We start from the raw sequence: 22,537 nt of genomic DNA, 5'->3' as shown, positions 1-22,537 counted from the left end.
ATCAGCTGAACATCCCTCTGTTTAGCCCCAGTTACAATGTTTTTGTAATAACTGAATATAATAACCCATTTAGAGACCTATGTACACGGTCTCCTTTGGTGTCCATGAAATAATACTATTACATGACAGTGGTCGAGTCGTCTTTAAGACAACAGCAAAAGTCTGCGTTAGGTTGGAGAACAGTGGAATTAGCAGGCTAAAGTGGGGTAAAGACCTTTAATTTAACAGTTATGGACACCTATTTTCATCCAGGACACTTTTTGTTACTTTCCCACATCCCCTTGACCTTTTAACCAATTATAACAAGCGGGGGCTTGTCCAGAATCTCTGACAAAGGGAGTTTGGAATTAGCAGTATTTGGTTTTTGACTAGTTTGCTTGTAAGTGGTGACATAGTGCTACCTTTGGAAAACAAAACTTCCCAGTGAAGTTAGGTGAGTGTCCAGCTGGACTCTTAAGTTCTTCCTTCGGGCACTCTTTTATTGTTTTGCCTTTCTTATTTTTGGAGTAATCCTGGGAGGGTATAATATATCTTCACTGATTTAATGAAGGATTCATGCTTTGACCATCAAACTGCAAACTGTTCTGAAAACTGTAACCTGGCATACAACTGCCTAAACATGTTACTGAACATTACGTTGATGCAGTCCGCAAGGACTCTGATTGGCTTGACTGAATCTGTCATTTCCCCCACTACATATTTCTGGATACTTGGCATTATGGGTGAGGGGTAAAAACAGATCCATCAATTAAATAAAGCTTTTGCATATGTAATAACATTGTACATACTGTTGTTTTTGCTGATGCATGTTTGCTGTGTTTTACCATCGTCCTTGTAAACTGATCATTTGCACTTTGTATTAATTTTTGCATGACTTCCAAATGAGTTCTGGAGTGATGGTGGTTGTATATCTAAAACACTAAAAAACATATATTCCTTCTGACTAAGCAGTACAATTAAATAGGGCCAAGTGGGTCCCCTAACAAGCACTCATCTGTGATAATTTGGGATCATGGGTAGTTAGTGGATAATCAGAAGACTTAGTAGATAATAATAGGGCTGTTCGATATAACGATATATATCGGATGACGATATAAAAACGTCTATCGTTTCATTTTACGCTATCGTTTGTTTCGTGGTGTCGTAAAATAAACTGTTTATAGCATTATTTTTATGTATGATTTCTATACGTTATACATCAGATAAAAACTTTGGTTGTAAGATTCAGATAATTATTTAATAAAAGCTAGATATTTTAAATGAGATGCCCCCCTCTCCCTGTTAATGCCCCACCTGCCTCCCTGGCAAAGCTTTGCTAGATCCGCCCCTGCACAGTTACCAGCTCTCAGCTACACAGAAAGGATCCTGGTGTTATTTGTCTCTCAGAAACAGTTCATAACTTCCCTTCAACTCATCCATGTCACCTAAAATGTAAACCTGTTTCTCCATCACGTGTTCAGCTCTGATGATTCAGTAAGGACATCTCCTGGTTTCATCTTCATGTTTCCCTCTCACCACATATCCAAACCGATATCATGACCAGCAGCTTAACAGCTGTGGCTCCAGCAAACATCAGCTGATACTAGAAATTAATATTAAATAAATTCTAACAACAGCTGATCAAGCTTAAACGTGCTGCTGTTGTTTAGCGCGACAGCTGCTGGTTTCCTCTTTCTGGCTGGTTGGCAACTCTACTAACAAACCTTATGAATAAAATAAAGTTCACTATCAGTAACATAGCACCCACCCAGCTGTAGAAACTCCGTCATGCTAGCTAGTACGCAGTAACTGATGGTAAAAAGTCAGCACAACGAAAATAAACTACACCTAAACTTGGTTTATATAAGTTCAGTTCACCTGACACTCGGCCGCCTCGTGTCTCTGTTGTTATAAAAATAAATAAATAAAAATATAATAATCGGCCCATAAAAGCGAAAAATCACCATCGGCCCACCGGGCAAATGCCCGGTATGCCCGATGGCCAGTCCAGCTATGCCTGTTTTTATGGGTTGTGGTTAGCAACAACGACGCTTGTTTATGTTCCACATAAACCTTTCACAATAAAGCTCAAGATCCTGTTGAGGCTTTTCAAAATAAACTGAATCACGTGAAAGAACAGATTATTTATGGATGAGAAGTAAAAAAGAGCCACCAGGTGCTAATAAATAAACCTTAGGCTCAAACGTTAGAACAGGCTATTCCCCGCAGCACGCCGTGTAATAAATACTCACAAAGAAAACGGCGGCCGTTACAACTTATGTCTAAAAATGTATAGTTTCATACATCGGTTAAAACACTCGACTCCAGCAACATGACACACAGCTGGAAACACTTCCCGCAAGTCGAGATTCACAGAATTTACAGAAAATGTCACATTTTTGTGATTTATATCGTTATCGGGACGATCGAATTCTTATATCGGAATATGAGATTTTGGTCATATCGCACAGCCCTAGATAATAACTAGACAGTTTATTCTCCTACAGTTGTTAAAAAAAACATGATTTGGAAAAGAAAAAAATTTGACAGCAAAAGGACAATTATTTTACTGTCCATGTATATACACAGTTCAGGCATAACATTACGACAACCTGTCTAATATTGTGTTGGTCCCTCTGAGCCATCAAGGTATGCACTCAACCCTTGAGGTTTGCCGTGGTATCTGAAGCAAGATGATAACAACAGATCCTTTCAGTCCTGTAATCTGTGAGCTGGGACCTTCAAGGATACTCGAGTGGACTGAAATCTGGGGAATTTGGAGGCCAAGTCACACCTTAAACTAGTTGTTGTGCTCTTCAAACCCTTCCTGAGTCTTTTTTACCTTTGTGTCACCTTACACAGCAAACTGTGATGTTCTGTGTTTTTGACACATTTCTTTCAGAAACAGAATCCATTTTTTCTGCAGTTTGAGCTACAGTAGTTCGTCTGCTGGATCGGTCCTCACTCTCCAGGTGCACCAGTGAGCCTTGGCTGTCCATGACTGTGTCACTCATTCACCTCTGTTCTTACCTAGGTCCACTTTTGATAGATACTGTCTACTGCAGGTTCACAAAAACTGCAGTTTTGGAAATGCCCTGAACTGGTCACCTAGCCATTAAAAATTGGCCTTTTTTCAAACTCACTCAAAACCTTACGCATGCCCATTTTTCCTGCTTCTAACATCAACTTTGAGGACAAAATGTTCACTTGCTCCCTAATATATGGCACCCCCAACAGGCCTCATGATGAAGAAATAATCAGTGTTATTCACTTCACCTGTCAGTAGTCATAATGTTATGCCTGATCGGTGTACGTTGAGTAACTGAATGTCGTCAGGACTTTGAAAGCGTACAAAATTTTTATTAATTTAAATTTAAGCTTTGATGGAGCCATAAGAAAGTGTGTTCTCACTTTGTGATGACAATCTTTCTAGCCGTAACAGTTGTTACTGCATGAATTTATCTTCCAGTGTTTGATCTGTCTCACATCATCTGTTAGATTTTAGACCATCAACATTAGATGTTACACTCTAGAAAGTCACAGTCCAGTCGAACATGTTCATAGTCTCAGTGATGACACCAGCTTGTTTATTTAATGTCACATGGTACCTTGTCCACATGCATAAGCATTCTTTGAAGTTTCTAACAGCATTGAATACTGAAGGGTTACCCATTCACATGCACATTTACAACTTCAACACTTTGAAACTGAATCTTAAAAGAACTTTCTGGCCTTCCCAAAGTAACTGGCAAAAATAAAAAGAGGATATATAAAAATAGAAATCAAATGATGAATGAAGTCTGAAACAACAAGATGGGATGAAAGAAATAACGGTATTAATAAGTTTATCACCAACACTGTGTACATCATTCATGAGATCATGGCTTATAGAAATGTAATCCTAAAAGCAAACCTGAAATCCATCTTGCTTCATGCCTTTTTAGGCATTGTCTCTAGGAAAAATATAGCTCTGTTGCCTCTTGTAAGTGCAAATTTGTCCAATAAAACAGGCTCAAAGGAAGAAATCAATTCACTGAACTTATTAGAGTTGACTGAATACAAAAATCTGCATTTATTACTTCATTCAGAATGCAGCAGGAAATTATACAGGTCTCATCGTAGCAGCTTCATCCATCATTTTTAACCATTTCCTCCAGCATGGAAGTAAAAATAATTTAACACACACACACTATCACATTTATTATCTTTAAAGGAATAAACAAGTCAAGCTGTTTTTGCGGTGAATGATTGATATCATTTCAAAAATCAGCTGTAAATTTTGCGCAGCGAAAATCTTCACAAAGAAATAATCACTTTACAAACATCCTCATTTCTTAAATGATACCCAGCATGCTTTGCTAAAACATTAATATATATTCAGAGCCAAACTGCGATTAGGGAAAATATGATATGTCTATAAGAATAACCTGCAATTTGTAAACATCCGCTCAGACGTTGTGCAGCATTCTCATCTATACTGCTGCTTGTGTAATTCCTCATTTATCAGTTTGAATAAGAACATGATAATACGGCCCGACTGCCACCATCTTTAGGAAGTTTAATCATTCATGGTGGGAAAATTGCTCCTTTATGTGCCATAAATATTGATTTATGCCTCATGCATATCTGGATGTGGCGAAGCTCACCAGGTCGCCCTCATTGTCCACATTTCAACGCTTTGTTAGCCACTCCATCTCATTTCTCCTTGTTATCGTTTTCGTTTTCTCTGGGATTACTGCATCATATTTACGGCAGCTCTCCCACAATTCTTCACTTCATTTTCAGATGACGAAGATATCAGCGGACGATGAGGCAGGTAATTCTGCCATCTGCTGTGTGCGAATGCTTTCTGGTCACTTAACTTTTTTCCATCCAAAATGAGATCACCATCTCTCTACTGGTGGAATAATTCTCTCCTTCTGAACCAACACACTCAAAGGAGGAGGATGACAAACACATGCAGGTGAAAATATAATAACCCTTCTTTTTATATCTTTATGAACTTTTGATTTGTTTAGCGATATATTTGATCATAGACCACTGCCTTTAATATGGCTGCCTTATGGTACCTCTTTTGATACATAAAAGGGAACATCTTTTGCTTTGCTGGCGCTCCTTGAGGCATTTCCACATACATTCTTATGAAAAATAAAGTTTTCACAGGATTGTGCAGTCCTGTGAAAAACGTACTGTTTCCATAGAAATTAAGAGTGTAAGCAGCAGTTCCAGCTCAGACTCTATAGGTCCCAGTTAGCAGGTGAAAGTTCAAATTGCTCATCTTGGCAAGAGAGCAAATATCCAAAATGTCAGAGTGTTCCTTTAATCACACGCATGAATACACACAAGATGGTTTTTAATTATGAATAACAAATGTTTAGAAATTCTCTGAACTTACAGACAGATAGCTGCGTCCTGGCTGCTGTTGTGAGCATGCGTGCTTAACAGCGTGAATGTTGAGTAAATACAGATTAATTCCTGTAAAATCCTACAATGGTTTAGTGGAGCTTTCTACATCACCTGCACCTCACTGCGTATCTTCAAAATTGTAGCAAATACGCATAGTGTATATAAAAGATGGCAGTAGACATTGTGATTTGAAGTGAGCATATTTGGACAAGAGGGTGGATTGTTACACACTAAAAACTGCTGGGTTAAAAATAACCCAAATTTGTAACCCAGTGCTGAGTCAAATTTGGGCCGAGCCAAGCCAGAGTTGTTTCAGTTCAACAGGGTTGGGTTGTTGGTTTGACCCAGCATACTGGGTTAGGATAACTATCCAACAATTGGGTTCAATTCACCAATGTTTAAAGCTGAGGTTACCAAAAATTGGGTTGAAACTCATAACCCATCACAGGGGTTATATTACAATTAATATTTGGGTTAAAACTATAGATTTTTTACTTATTAATTAAGCATATAAAAACTGGATAAAAAAAAACTACTTTTATTACCATGTGATACATAGAATATAGACAGTGGAAATAATACAAAATATATAAAACAATTAAAGTAAAATAAAAGTTTAAAAAATACAATTATATAATTTGTTATATTATATCCCTTTCTTCAAATTTTTGGTTACAGCTCAAAAAGTACATGTTAATACACATGAAGACAACATTTCATGTAAGTCTGACTGTTTTAGAACAAATTACATGTAACACGTCAGTCAATTAGTGACTTTGGATTATTTAAGGATTTAACATACATCAACACTTCGGAAAAATGGCAACAAAGAAACTCTCTCTCAGATCGTTTCATGCAGCTTTATGAGCAACATTTTACCCTTCCATCATTTGGTTCATGTCATGTCATGTTTGACAGTTTGAAGAAATTCCCAAACCTGGGCACATGACTTTGGATAACTTACATGAAAAACAAAAAATGCTTTGATGCAGCCATGAACAGCACCCAAAAGAGATTGGTGTTCCATTTAAGCGGTTCCATTTATTATACAAAAGCTTGGGAACAACAATGCCTGTCCCCCAGCGTAAAGACATATGGGTACACTGTTGTTGAACTGTGTAGGTACTCCGCCATGTTTGTCCCAACCTGATGGTGAGGGAACAGACATAAAGCAGGTTATTAGTGAATTTAAAGGTAGAGCTGTACATACCTGACTGCTAATTTTCACCAGATTCTTGTTTGATACAAACCCTCATTATAACACACTTATTCAAACAGATGTCTGCTTTTCATTGTAATTGTGCACTGTACTTTTACACATTACTTTTGAGGGTTTAACAGATCCTTAGTCTATGACAGGGGTGTCAAACTCAAATACACAGTGGGCCAAAATTCAAAACTGGAACAAAGTCACGGGCTAACATTAATATTTATTGAAAAAAAAATCTTCCTCCAGATATAAGGATGAATCTTTTCTTATGGACTCAAATAAGTTTTGCTGGAAAACTGAATATGGAACAAGCAAAGCATAATACTAAACAATATATATATTAGCTGTATAATACCAGTAGGCCAGCTCTAATAGTAATTTGGTATGGCTTCGCGCCAAATTTGGCCTGCGGGCCAGAGTTTGACACCTATGGTCTATGAGATGTTCCAACAAGCATGGAAGCTCTGCAAAAATTTGCTGAGTGGAACTGTCCCATTTGATCAGACCCATATTGCTCTATGGATGGCATGTACTGTATTGTGTTTTTAAAATAATATAACAACAACAACAGAGGAAAAAGAGACACAAACAAATGTAGCAAAACCAAAGGCAAACAAAACAATAACATTTATAAATAACTTAATAGCATAATCTTATTTAATCCCACCCCCTTCCCACTATTTAACAACTACACTCAAAAAACAGATTCAGGTCCTTCTTTCAAAGAACACATACAAATATTGTTAGTTGTTCATAAATGTAATTAAAAAATACCAAATTAATTTGGTTTTCTTTGTGGACAGGTCTTCTCAAAAGCGCCTTGTTTTAGAGGACAAATTATGTAGCCACCAACTTCTAAGTACTCGGAGCTTGTGCTAGCTTGATAGCAGCTAGCCAGCTAGCCGCCATGTGCTCAATGAAAGATGATCTCCTAAGGCTAACTTCATTCTTACTGTTTTCTTTTTATAATCTAAAAATGTGGCATTCTGTGTTTATTATTATATAATGCCATATTCTAGTAGAAATTATTGTTTTGAGGTGTCTTTAACAGCAATGTAGTTTACTGAGAGTGCTACCAAAAGTGAACCATGTGGCCGTAAGAGTAACTGCAGTCAGCACAACGTGCACTCCCGTGACGTTCAAACCTATTTATTATTAGAAATGATTTCTTTATTTATTATTCGCTACCGCCTAGATTACAAGAAAATGCTGTGTCAGGGGGAAGCGCTGGAAGGAGAGGCCGATGATAGTCGCCGGGTTAGTAGGGGAGGGCACTGGACAAACAGTGAAGTTTGGCAGTGAGTTTTGCATAATATGTTCCCCTCCAAGTGACAGAGCCCTGAAACCACCTATTTCTTAACCAAGGTATTGTTTCTGTTTTTCAGACCTCCTCCACTGAGGATGAACGGTTGAGATCCACTGCAGCAACTGTCATGGGTATTTACACCATCACAAGAAAAGGCATTCAGGAGCCAGAGGATGTGGGAGTTGTCATTGAAGGTACTACAGTTATGAATAACTGTGTGTTATCATGACATTCATCGTCTTCTTTGGACTGATTTATGCACTTGATCTCAGCTATCCAAATGACCACAAGTACACTTTGGAGTTTTGTCAGAAATTCTAAATGAATCTGGATGGACAAAAGCTCAGTGCAAAGATGCAGCAAATGAAAATGAAGATGTTTGCTTAGGCAAACAAGACTCCAGCACAAAATTCGATTTTGGCCTTTTTATCTCTTTTTTTCATAGCCCCGCAGGGGACATGGGAGAAAAAAAATTAAGACGGACTTTTGCGAGATCTCGCAAAACAAATTCGGGATCTCGCAAAACAAACTCGGGATCTCGCAAAACTTTTGCGAGATCTCGCAAAACTTTTGCGAGATCCCAAGTTAGTTTTGCGAGATCTCGCAAGATCTCGCAAAAGTCCGTCTTAATTTTTTTTTCTCCCATGTCCCCTGCGGGGCTCCGTATTTTCAGACTGTGACCTTTTTTTAAAAAACAAAAACAAAAATGGAAGTTTTCAATTTTTGTCTGCTATTTTGTTTGAACATCTTAGATGAACATCTTATTGTGAGTGATGTAACCTTTAATCTATACTAATATAGATGGATAAAAGGACAGTGGGAATTTAGCTCAAAAGTTGTAACCAGCATTTTCTTTTTAATTGCTTTTGGGATTTTCTAAGACACAAAACAAATGTTGACAACTTTGGTGTCTTCCAGTGTTTTTAAAGTTGGTGTTCCCATTTTTATAAGCTTGTAAAAATTTGACTGTCATTGGTTTTAGAAAAGTAAAGTTGAGAGGGTTTTTTTTTAATTAAAATACATCCGCTTTGGTAACACAAAAATGTTCTTAATGAAAACCTTTTATATATACATTATATTTGTATTATCATTGCGAATTTGCTGAAAAGCTACCTGCAAGTGTCACTTAAATATATACAATAATTCTTAAGTGAAATCTGATTTTACAAATTGCAGTTTGAAAAAGCAAGAACATACGCTTTCTTTTATACTGAAGGGACAGATTTGTTTTCAGTCTTGCCTAGTAATACAAAGGTGTGTCCTATTCAGATTTGATATTCATTTCAAATGTAAGACAGCACTTTATTGTTAGCACTTTGATTTTGTTAAGGTTAATTTGACCATGTGACATGGATGTTTATTCACAAAATATTCTGTTTCTGCTGTTAATTCAAGTGATTAAAATTGATTTGAAAAAAGCAAATTCATTTTGTTATTATTTCAATAATTCAATAGTTAGTTGAACTTCATAAATTCAAATTAACAATGGAAGGTCACCCACTCAAATGATAAGACCTTAGATTGCTGCAAAAAGGAAAGGGGTTTAGAAACAAGTGTATCTTGTAGTACCAAGAAAAATGAGTCTGTTTTCTTGGGGTTGCTGTGGTGGTGAATTTTTCTTCTTGCCAGAATGAAGCCTCAGTTCCAATAAAACTCAGGTTCTAGTGCTCGGCCCAGACTGTTTCACTTTTCTGTGAGGGGACAACAGTCGCCTGGTTTGAGCCAAGTCTCAATGACAAACTAAATGTCTCATTTTTGAGAGGTGACAAAATTGTTGAGTATGAATGATTTAATAGATAAGGAACTAATGTTAATTGCATAAGAGAAAGGCTTAAGAGTAATTAGATTACTGAGACTGGGTGTATAAATAAGGACAACATGGATATTTATGTCTTGTAATCACCAGAACTGGTTATGCAGTTTACTATTACTACTGTTCTAGTAGTAATGGTAAACTGGTAAACTGAAAAAAACTATTTTTTTATTAAGTGTTATGTTTTTTGCCCTCTGTGTTCAGTGCAGTAGGATGCAGAAACTGGCTGCTATTATGAAAATGAAATGTAAAGCAAGGCTTATTTTCAAAGTTTGACCTTTTGTTAATATGAATTTTATTATAAGGGTATTACGTAATCTGCTTCTGACTCAGTGTTGTGGCAGAGAGTTCAGTGACTGTTGCATTTAGCAAACGGAAACTGTGGGAAACTAAAGTTTCTGCGAGACTGAGCCATGAGCCAGAGTAAGCGAGTATTTACACGCACAGATGATGTGACTGTACATCTCAGAAATATCCATTTTCATGCAACTATTTTCAAAACATGATATAGAGGAACAACAAAGTTTACTTTCAGGGAAGAGGACTTTCATGTTTGCCGCTGCCTCTAACTGGGACTTGCTGTCTTCCAGTTTTGTTGAACCAGTTTAATATTTAGAAAATTGGTACTTTTGTAATTGAAGTTTTCCGTTATCTATTTCAAGAATATACTCACTGCTGCTCTGGTTTCATATTCCCTGTGATAGAATATTGCCTGCATTTATTTGATCAATTTTGCATTATCCTTCTGATCTTATATGCTTTGATCATTAATTGCTTGCTTCGTTTTCATTGCTTTCATTTTAAGTTTGTATTATAGGCTTTGTAACCTCTCACTGCTCCATGCATAAGTGCTGTCTCAGCAGGATGCTCAAACCCTTTGCTGCAAGACAGGTTTATTTTTTGTTTGACCTTTGTTTGGTTAATATTTCCCATAAGTTAGGTGTCCGTATTTGTATGTTTGTGTGCTCACAGTCTCACACACACACCCTTCGACTGATCACATGTTTTTAAGCCGCAGCGGTGAGTGGTGGAAGGCCCACCAGGTCGTCAGCAGATGGGCGTGATGGAGGTGAATGGGAGCTCAAACCACGGCTGAACTGCAACCTGCTGTGTGGAGACAAACGGCGCCCGAGGCTTCGTGTTGTCTGTTACCGTCAGCTCATCTCCCAGGTGACCTACCTCCTGTAAACCTGCTGTCACGTTTATTTGCTCCTTTCAGTGACAGTAGCAGCGGCGAGGGAGTTTGTCCTGGACGGGGGGCAGCGAGCCAATGAGCCACAAAGAAGAGAATGATGGATTCCCGGCCTCGGCTCAAACGGGGGCCGCTGTCACGGGGCTTGCGCGGTCATTAGAGCGAGTTCCAAACACCGGCAGCATCAGGATGACAAATCACAACAAAGTCCCAGCACGCCAGAGCTCCCTCTCTCTCTCTCTTTAAATCCACGACTGAACCAATGTATGTTGGACAGTTTCTGCAGAACTATGATTAAGCTGTCACCGTGGGGAGGCCAGTTTGTCAGCAGTTGGGATCTTTGCAGCAATTTCTTTAGACAAGTCTGGCTTAATTGAGTATCCAGTCCCAGAGCTCTCCTGGTTGGTTTCACTCCTGCCCGTTCCCTCGAGGCTAAACAAACCGCGGTGCTAGCTGGCTCTGGGTTTCTACAACAACATCAGAATTTGGCTCGCAACCACAGCAGCAGCAGCAACAGCAAGGCAGCAACGTCATTCTCATTCTCTCACAAAACGACCATCTGTAAGACTTTCTTGTTTGCTGTTGTTCTGGGAGGGGAACACAGGTCCTGCAGTAAACAGGACAGGTGTGGATAGCATTTGATTCACAGCAGTTCGGCATCACTGCTTTCAAAAACTTTTCTGCAGCGTGCTCGCATACTTTTTTGTCCCTGGAGGCCCTCCCCCCTCCCGCTGTTCAGTTGGATAAAGTGGAGGCGCCAGCTGATTGGCCAACCAGAACTCTCAAACAAGTCAGTGTTCACCTGTACTCTACTCTAGCCGGCCAATTACCCACAAGTCTGTGGGGTCCTTCGTTACCCAGAGGCCCAAGGCCAATGTCCTAATGAGCGAGCAGAAAGATGTGTTCCTGCTGCAGCCGATACTTCACCCTCCGAACGAGGAACTTTACTGAACACAGAAACCGAATCTGATCTGGCACAGAGCAGCTGCATGCATCACTTAAAGTAGAGAAGAATGTGTTACCTGAATTGTGCTGTCCTGATCAGTGCAGTTACCTCGAGCTACTGTGTGTTCATCCTGCAGGCACAAACAACCCACCTGCTTTCAATGACACTGTGACACGCATCTATAACATTCTTGGGTGAGGGAAGGAAATCTGAACAGCTGAATATATTTTAAGGTTAAGCTCAGTTAAAATGAACAATGTTAATATTATTCAGGGACTGCACATTTTTTTCATACTTTGCTACATTCCAGCCGTGCGATGGTGTCCTTTTTAGGAGGTGATGCATGATGTAAAATTACAGATAGAGGCTTTCTCCTGAAATAGCAACCTGTGGGCATCAGAATGAAATCATTTTGACTCTGTATTAAATATACTGGTACAACATGAAAAGGTCTGCAACATGTGCACTGCAATTACTGTTTCTTAACCCTGTACAGCCTGAACTGTGAAATAAGTGCCACATTTTTTAAACTTGACTGTTTATTGAACATTTTTTTTAAATGTAAAAAGGGAAATAAACGTGGATTTTTGCCAATATGGGTTTTAATTTGTATCATTTTTGCTACATCCAGTATTTCTGTGCATTACACTGCTCACTATAGCCCAACATGTACCTGATAGCATTAAAAACAATCACACTGATGTAGAGGTCTCAAAAACTCATGTGTAAAACATGATGCACTTTGCATTATAGAGTTAATATGATATTATATGGTGAATCTCCCTATCCAAAGACTTACATATGTGTCACACACACAAGGTGCCCTTCGGAATCTGGTTTATCTCAATTGAGAGGTCTCTCACTCATAAAGGACCCCTGAGTATCATATCGTAACACACCGGGCCAGTCTGAGTTTTTACCTTGCAGGCTTAATGGTGTGCACGTGCATGCTTTCTTAAACCTGTTCATGTTGTTTTAGAGCCTTAGTAAAGTAAAAGGGGAGTGCAAATGAAACTACAGTAATCAAAGTGGGTCATGAACAGCAGTTTCCTGGTTGGTAAAATTGTATTTTACTCCACCACAACATCCCTTAATGCAGATTTTTGACCCTTTTTTAATAGACAACCGCTACCGCTACAATATTTCTGTGCAAAAGGACACCTTGTGTCTCTATTCTGGGATGCCGGAAGCATCTGACAGAATAGAGATATTGACACTGTGGGATGAAAATGGGTTGACATCTCCAAATGCAACCCTGCATTAATGTGGTTAGAATTCCTGAGTTGGGAAATTGTTTTGTAGCTGCTTGTAGATTAGAATGTGAAAACAACATAGATGTTACACACATGTATGACATTTAGTACTTTAGTGCACAGCTGTGTGGTGTATAGTTACTTTATGCTTCACAGGATTCCAGCCATTCATCCTCTTATCAAAGGGTAGTGGTGCATGTGAAGCATGGTGTACCCTAGTTTGTTAATTGATCACAAAGAGACAGATGACCACTCACACATACATCTACTAATTATCTGCTAATTGGAAGGTTGGTGGTTCGATCCCTGGTTGCTGCAGTCTGCATGCCAAATGTCTTTGGGAAGGATGCTAATCCCAAGTCACTCTCTGAAGCGTCCGTCGGAGTGTGAATGTCCGATAGAAAGCACCTGACCTTGTATTTGATATGGCATGTTGTATAAAGTGCTTTGAGTGCTCAGGTAGAGTAGAAAAGTGCTATATAAGAACCAGTCTATTTGACTAAAGGCAATTTAAAATCACCAATTAACCTAACATGCATGTGTTTGGCTGTGGGAGGAAGTTGGAATACTCAAACCCATGCAGCTACACAGAAAGACCCCAACCAGCCCGTGGATTTGAACCAAGGACCCTCTTGCTGTGAGATTACAGCGCTAATCACTGCACCACTGTGTTGCCTTACCAAAAATGTGTGCATTCCCACGGTGTTTGAATAATTTGGAAGAACAATCACCATAAGTATTGTAAACAGGTAGCTTTGCAAAACAACTTGAATGCTGATTGTCACATCGAGCCGTGAATTTCACAGTAGTGAAGTTTCTTCACATTAACTGGGGAATTTGTGTTGCTCTTTACTGATTTGGCCATCCATCCATCCATCCATCCTTCCATCCATCCATCCATCCATCGCTGATGCTTATCTGTGTCTGAGAAGCCCAGGCTTTCCTCTATCCAGCCACCTCTTCCAGCTCTGCTGGTGGGACACCAAGGGATTTTCAGGCCAGGTGAGAGATGTAATCCCTCCTGGGCCTCCCCTCAGACCTCCTTTCACTTGGACATGTCATTTCACCTTTGAGGCGTCCAGCAGGCATCCTGGATCCTTTTCATGTGGAGGAGTAGCATCTCTGAGCCACTCACCCCATCTCTAAGGCTGATCCAAGACACCATACGCAGAAAACTCATTTCCACCACTCGTGTGAGCAATTTCATTCTTTTGGTTGCTGTCCAGAGTTTTAGCCATAACTGAGGTTGGGAATGTTGATTTTCTGGTAAATTGACACTTAAGCTTTCGAGCTCAGGTCTCTGTTCACAACAACAGATCAGTACAGCGTCCACATCACTGCAGTCTTTGCACATCTCCCTCACTTGTAAAAGAGATCACTTGCACGTCCACTTAAGTTAAAGCAGCAAACACATTTTCCATACATTCCCAGCAGGTCTTATGATCAGGGCTTGCTGGCTGTGTGGCCAACAAGGCCGTGAACTAAAGCAGATGGAGCTTTAGCCACAGTGGTCCTCAGACTCTGGAATTTCTACCATCTGTGGACTCGCTGGTTTCTTTAACAAGCAGATAAAAACTCATCTTTTTGATCTTGCTTTTGGGTAATTGTTTGTTCTTATCTTTTATCATTTTTTGTGTTGAAGCACTCTGTGATAGTTATCTTGAAAGGTGCTATATAAACAAAAAAAACGTGCTTACTTTTTTACTAACTTAGTTCCCCAAGCATTAAAAATTCAAAAATTTCAACTGCAAAAATAATAAAATTTGGCCATGCATTGTGAGCTTTTGAAACAAATGGCCAATAGATTCAGAAATAGAAGAAAAGATAAATGTAATGAGGAAACTGATATGCTGATACTGAATGCACAGTAAGTTAAACATAACCCCCTTTTTTCATTGTTAACTCAGATGTCTTTCTTAAGTTTAGGGAAAGATCTGGGTTTGGTTCAACACAGAGAAGTCAAATTCAAATTCAAATTTTATTTGGCACACACACACAACCATACACAGTATGACATGGGGGTGAAATGCTTGTAGCTGTACAATGCCCGACCATTAAATGACAGAAGAAAAGTTTTACAATATTTACAATTTACTACAAAAATTTACAAATTAACTTAGGAATTTACAGTAAAGAATGTGCAAATAGCAGAAGAGATTATAAAGATAAGGATTATAAATTATAGGAATTATAGGATTATAGGAAATGTGTGGTGGTGCGTGTGGTGACGTGTGTGAGAGTCCAGTCTTATAGTGACGTGTTTGGGAGAGTCCAGTCCTACACCTGGTTCAGGCCCCGAATAGCCTGGGGGAAGAAGCTCCTCTTCATTCTCTCTGTTTTGGCCTTAAGGGAGCGGAAGCGCTTCCCAGACCTCAACAGTGAGAAGAGTCCATTGTTGGGATGGGAGAGGTCCATCATAATCTTCCTAGCTTTGGACTTGCACCGCTTGGTGTAGATGGACAGCAGGTCAGGGAGCTCTGATTGAATGATGCGTTCTGCCGAGCGCACCACCCTTTGCAGATCTCGTCTGTCCTGCTTGGTGCTGTTCCCAAACCAGGTGCAGATGTTTGACGTCAGGACGCTCTCGATGGTGCAGGAGTAGAAGTTCTTGAGCACCTTCAGTGGCAGATGGAAGTCTCTAAGTCTTCTGAGGAAGAAGAGACGCTGACGGGCTTTCTTAACCAGGGTGTTGATGTGACAGGACCATGACAGGTCCTGAGTGATGTGGACACCCAGGTATCGGAAACTGTCCACTCTCTCCACTGGCGTGCCACTGATGATGAGGGGTTTGTAATTCCTCGCCTGCTTTGTAGTGAAGTCCACGATCAGCTCCTTAGTCTTGCTGATGTTTAGGAGGAGGTTATTCTCCTGGCACCAGGTCTCCAGGTTCCTAATCTCCTCCAGGTAGGCCGTCTCGATGTTGTCGGAGATCAGGCCCACAACAGCAGTGTCGTCAGCAAACTTGACAATGGAGGTGGTGTCGGATGTGGCTACACAGTCATAAGTGTACAGTGAGTACAGCAGGGGGCTTAAAACACAGCCCTGAGGCACTCCACTGCTGAGTGAGATGGAGGGGGAGACTTGTTTTCCTACCCTCACTGATTGGGGTCTGTCTGTGAGGAAGTTGAGGATCCACTGACACAGTGATGAGCTGAGTCCTAGATCCGTCAACTTGGTGAAAAGCTTAGAGGGAATTATTGTGTTGAATGCTGAACTGTAGTCCACGAACAGCATCCTAACATAATTCCCTCTGCCAGTGTCCAGGTGACTCAGGGATGTGTGGAGCAGGTGAGATATGGCATCGTCTGTGGAACGATTAGTCCGGTAAACAAACTGAAGTGAGTCGATGGTGGGAGGAAGTGAAGAAGTGATGTGATCTCTCATCAGTCTTTCAAAACACTTCATCACAATTGAAGTCAGTGCTACTGGACGGTAGTCATTGTGGCAAGCGGGCTGTTGTTTCTTTGGAACAGGTCCTCTGTGACTTCAGATATAACAGAAGTTCTTGCCTTCGCCAGATGGTGAACCACACCTAAAATTAGTTGGGAAAACAATTAAGTTGTATATTTCATGGAGACAGGGATCCTTTGTAAAGCTGAAGAAGCCAAAGTAGGGTTTGTAGGGTGGAACGGTGAAGGATGGGAATGCTTGTTCTTGCTCTGCTCAGCAGCAGCGATAAAGTTTAAACAGAACAGATGCATGCTGGGAGAGTTTATCACAGCTGCAACTGCACCATCTGTGTCATCTCACTCTTCACAGGAGGTTTTCCATTATTTATCCTGATTTAAAGAGTTTCAGTGTCGAGCATCCCTGAACGCCGTACTCGCAATCCTCTGCAGCAAACAGTTTTCCATCTTTCCTTGGCTTTCATTTCATCCGTTTCTGGAAATGTGTGGATTTTCAAAACCAGATATGAAGTTTTCTACTCACATTAAAAACTGAACCATCTTCGCTTCTTTTGCATATAAAACTTCCTATGGCATAAATGATGCAGTAACTTTGTAAGTTCTATCATCACTGGTCCAAATAAAGGGAAATATTGGAGCCTGGGAAAAAAATATTCTTTGAACCATCCGTGTTTGCTGTTTCATCTGAACTGCCCAGGTCATTAACCGCTGCTCACATCAGAGAGAAACACACAGCTCTGACCGTTCCTCCGGCCGCAGAATGGCGACCGCGCTGACCTCAGCTCCTCCTCCTCGCCTCCGCCAATGTGTCATTTGGTGTCTGCTGCCTGGCGAGGGAAGGAAGGAGTCAGCAGTGGGAGTGAATGAATGTGTTTTGGCACAGGGGGAGTCAATAGTCTTGATTTGACCCGATCAATCTTTGCAGTCTTGCAGTCAAATTACCCCTGGACAAATTAAGCGAGGAGGAGTTTCCCCCTCTGCAGACAGGAAAAAAATACTGGAGAAAGTGTTGAGGAAGCAGATAACTGAGGAAGAGAGAGGAGGAGGAGGAAGGGTGAGAGAGAGGGGAAAGTAGAGAGGGAGGGGTGTGTTCAGCGGCTCCAAAGCTTTGACTCGCTCACATTATCACCACAGTACAAAGGGCCAAATATATTCAGTGGCTTTTCCGTGGCACAAAGCTGATTAGCAGAAGGTAGCCCCCATTGTGAGGAAAATCACTTCCACGGCTGTAAAGCAAGTGATTTCATATCCTTTTTTTATTTAAGATTACACAGCAAGTGCCTAATCAGCTGATCCTTAATCATCAGCATTGTGTCTCTTTGTGTTTCCTGTAACCTCTTGCCTCCCCTCTGCGCGACTGCCTGGCTCTGCCGGCTGACGACCGGGGTTATGAGAAACCGCCGAGAGCCGGAGTAGGAAGAGAGAGAGAAAACGACGAGAATCTCTTCCAAGATAATCGCCTTAAACAGCCCGGCTCTGTCTCCATCTGCAGCTGCAGTCTTAGTTTCTTCATCTGTTCGCATATCATATTAGAGCTCGTAAAGGCCCGCAGGAGGAGGAAAGAGGGGTGAAGATGTCAGTAAGAAGAGGTAAGGAATCAATTATCAGTTCCTCCCAGCACAGCAGTTAAGCATCATTTAGGAGATCCTCCGACCTGCAGACCACTGGTATCACCTTGTTGCTGTTCTTACCACAAAAACACGTCCCATTTTATAATCCTGTACTGATGGGAGTGGAAACATGTCTGAACTTTAAACACATATGTGATAGAGCAGTCATCGTCAGGTTGCAAAACCTTTCCTCAAGCCAGAGGAGTGGAGACTGACTGCGGAGATTTACTTTTGTACTGCAGTGAATGAGATTCTCGGTTTGCCATTAAGTATTCCCTTCTGTTACAGATGGTAAAAAATTAGAGTGTTTCCCATATTAATGGCTTGTAAATGTTGCAGCTTTTAAGATTGGAGAGTCTGATTATGTTTGCATTTAATTATATGGTCCAAGAAGTTTGTCTGCAGTGACACATGGGCACTTGTTTGGCTTTCGGGGGCCAAGAAAGACTGATGGGAGCCTTAAGAAACATTGTGCATTTTATGGTGCTTGATGTGAATGAGTTCTACAAGCCTGAAACAGAAATAGAGCAACTCCAACATGACTTAACTGATAAATCCTGCATAAGGCCCAGGACTGTATATAAAAGATGAATGTAAGCACTGTGGCATCACCCACTGGTTTGTGTTACATTTTTTAAATCTTAAAACTTGCGACTTTTGGATTTTGTCATCTTAAATTTTTGAAACCAGATGTGACGAGCAAGGAATGCAGAGACACATATAATAATGTCACATATAACAGCAAATTCTATCATCCTTTTTCACTAAAGGGTGGCGTAATTTATCAAATGGGCATCATGTTTTATGTAATACAACCTAAGATGAACATATGAGCCCAGAAGCTCATCAGGAAAACATTTGCTGACCTAAGAGGTAAAAGGAACATTGGGGTTGTTTTCCCTTTTACTTCTGTATATTCTCCACTCGCCTTAAAACCTGAGTAGCTGCCCCCTGCTGGCCATGAGAAAGAATGTGGATGTTTGACACTTCTTCATTTGCTTTACCTTTCAGGTTAAACCCATCCTGTGAGTTTTTATGAAAAACATGGTTTCAATCACAGGGCCATTGTCAGCCATAGACAGGAGCAGACAAACACAGTTGGAACACAACATCACAGATAAAAATACTTTAATGGGAGTGCTTCCTGCTTTCTGAAAATAAGAATGTATTTGCCTTCATTCTAGTCATAGCTGACCTAAAAAAAATAAATGATCAAGTTTATTCAGGCATACTAGACTTTGTCAGGGAGATTACATGGAGCTCCTAACAGAGTAAATAGTCGTCTTAAAGCATACAAAGAGAGAAGATGATGTCATTAGTGGTAAAATGTTTATCACAACCAAAAAAACAAAAAGAAAGAACCTACTGTAAAATCCGCATTAACATTTAAGGCCTGGATGTTTAGTAGCCTTTATTTAATAAATCCAAAAGGCTTGCCTTTCAGTTCAGTTTCTTTTTTCTGCCGCTGGATGAAAAGTGGGACGTGGCCACTGCCAAAGGCTTCTGATGTGGATGGGTTATTGTTGTGGAACTCCAGGAAGCATCTTGCCTTCAGGTCGTTGACATTATCTTTGCGAATGGCATATTTATGTTCTGCTCATCTCTCTTGCAAATGTCTTTTTGTTCTCACGGTGAAAAAAAACCAGGTTTTTACAGTAAAAAGTCTTCTGAGAATAAAAATCCAGAAGGATTGTGGTCTGTCAGGATTATAAGACCAAGCCAGTTTTAAACCCTGGTTGTTTGGTTGGAGATGGCTGTGTCCCACTTCATGGTGGTGTTCCTGAAAAAGTGACATAATTGCCATTGATTGATTTGGTGTTAAACTGGTCCTGGTCACAAAATCTCTGCACTTAGTCAAAATGTAGATGCTCTTGAATGGCCTTGGATATATATGACGGAGTATTATTTGTCAGGTTGATTACTGGAATGCTCCTGACTCACAATTACTTTCACATGATACAAGAGAAAATAATTGCAACTGTAATTTCTTCATTAATTTATGAACCACTTGACAACAACCTGACATTACAAGATAACCCCACAGATATTAATACTCAGAGCAAAATAGCACAAAGGAATATGATTGAGAGGTTTAATCCTTTAATCAATAGTTTCTATGGTTAAGTATGAAAAAAAATCCTCATATTCACCCTTGTGTTAGATGTAAATTAATGTAAATTACCCAAAAAAACAGAAATTGTGTTTGTGTGACATTGAAAGACAAAACAAAGAGCTCTGTGGATTGTTTTATAGGAGTGTTGTATAGCAAATCACTGATTACCTGATGTTTATTAATGGTGATAATTGAAGGATCCCAGCAGAAGATGATTTACAGCTACATGTGATAGATTAATGATAACACGGGTGCCATAAATAGGCGCAGTTATGGGAAAACGTTTGAAGAATTTTCAGGTCTTTGAGACAGTTTTCTTTATTCAATGGTCTAATTACAGGCGAGGCTAGTAAAACAAATTATATACAAACAAGTTGCTCCAGATATATATTTAACTCACCACAGTAAAGCATAAGTGGAGAGGCAGCAAGACAGCAAATAGCATACTGCGCACCTATTTGTTTATGTTCTTGTCAGACCAAAGTTCCCTCCTTAAGATCTTTCCACAATGTTGTACATTTAAATGCCTTTAGCCTGCAGTTACACATGCTACTCAACTGTAGAGGTCAGAGGTAAGCAGAATAGAGAAAACAGAGAAATGGGGAAAGGTTGTTCATGTCAGCCTCCATGTCCGACTCACAAGTGGAAAGGGAAATAGGTACAGAAGTCCAGTTAAAAGTAAGCAAACGTGGATGACAGCCAAAACAAGTTTGGAAGCCAAGTTTCATCCAAGCCATCAGCAAAGTGAAACCTTCCAAGCTGTTAGACTCTCCCAGTGATGAGAGACGCTGTAGTCCTATTTAGACAATCTGCAAGCAGGTGATACCACAGGTGTATCTGCACCCTTTAATACACTCTCAGAAAAGTACCTTTTTATAGCTTAAGTGCCACAGCGGCTTGTCACTGGGTTGGTACCAGGAGGTGACGGGAGGTACGCCTACTTGGTTTTGTTGCGGTTTGTACCTTAATGAGATCAATGTCGAATCTCTGCTGCATATTTATACTGTATTTTCATTCTGACAGGCAATTGCATGCTGCTTTTTTCTTTTCCGGCTGATCACTTAAAGTGATATCTCGTATCTGCACCTATGGCTAATTTAGAAACATCAAGTAACCTACCATGGCACATATTTGAGCCTTATCATTGTTAAAGAATTGAACACTGGTCAGATATACGAGAAGGATACAGAATACAATTTCTGAATGTGCATTTCCATACTTTTTACTTAAACATATATGAAAATAAGTAAAAAAAATAATAGATGCCCAATTTCATTTTCCTGATCTACTCCTTAAACTCTGGAAGAAACAGTATCCCTGTTTCTATGAGTACAGGTCAGCCTGTTGATGGAAACGATACTTGTGCATATGCATCAGGTTGAGTAATGATCACATTGTAAAACAGAACCAATCAGCTTCCAGATTTGGATTTTTTTTCTTCTACTTCTAAATAGATACAGTAGTTGTAAACATGGTTTTATTTACCAGTAAGTATTGTTTGAAATTTTTACTTCTTAGTAGGCATAATAAAATATTTCTGACATATTTTGGCATCAAAGAGTTACCACCAACTTTACATTTCAAGCCATTTCACACTGATCAAGCCTGTTCTCAAATAACATTTAAAGACAAGGCAGAGTTAAAAAAACAAAAAACAAAAAGAACACAAAAGGCGAACAATCTGTCAGCGCATCACTTCCTGCAGCTGCAGCATCAACGACCTCTGTAGTCACAGCAGGCTTATATGTTAATGCTTTTTTTAAGTCGTGTGTCATAAACAAAACATTAAAAGAAGGAAAAAAAGAGAATGAAGCTCTCATTCAACAGATCTTATTTTTATCTGGCGGGGCTTTAAGAGTTTCCAGCAGACGAGTTCTAAGGGTAAATGAGAGTGCGGCAGTAAAAATCAGTTTCTGCCGCTGCTGGAGAAGAGGGATTGAGGAGGCCACCAAGAAGGGGAGATAATGGAGAATTTATGTTCTCTCTGAGAGGCCCTCTTAGCTGGATTTAATTCTCTTAATAGTGGCAAGATCTCAGCCGGCAACACTCAGGCTCTAACCTGCCCCACAGTTTGAAAGCCAGGCATGGGGGGGTTGGAAGCAACAGATGCATAATAAATGAATAAAGCCCTCTGGCTATGAAGAGACATAATTGCTCTCAACACCATTAATGTTTCACGATTTTAATAGCTGCATTCAAGCGATTTCTGAGATACTCTGTGAATGTGCTGATGTCACTAGGATGATGATGCGGTTGAAGAGGTGAGAAGTGAAAAGGCTTTTCCTTTGAGTGGACTTACACA

The sequence above is a fragment of the Aulonocara stuartgranti genome (genome assembly GCF_965226115.1).
Source record: "Aulonocara stuartgranti genome assembly, chromosome: 2".
In the NCBI taxonomy this organism is placed as follows: domain Eukaryota; kingdom Metazoa; phylum Chordata; class Actinopteri; order Cichliformes; family Cichlidae; genus Aulonocara; species Aulonocara stuartgranti.
The sequence above is the reverse complement of the archived record's forward strand: the minus strand, read 5'-3'. Positions refer to the sequence as shown.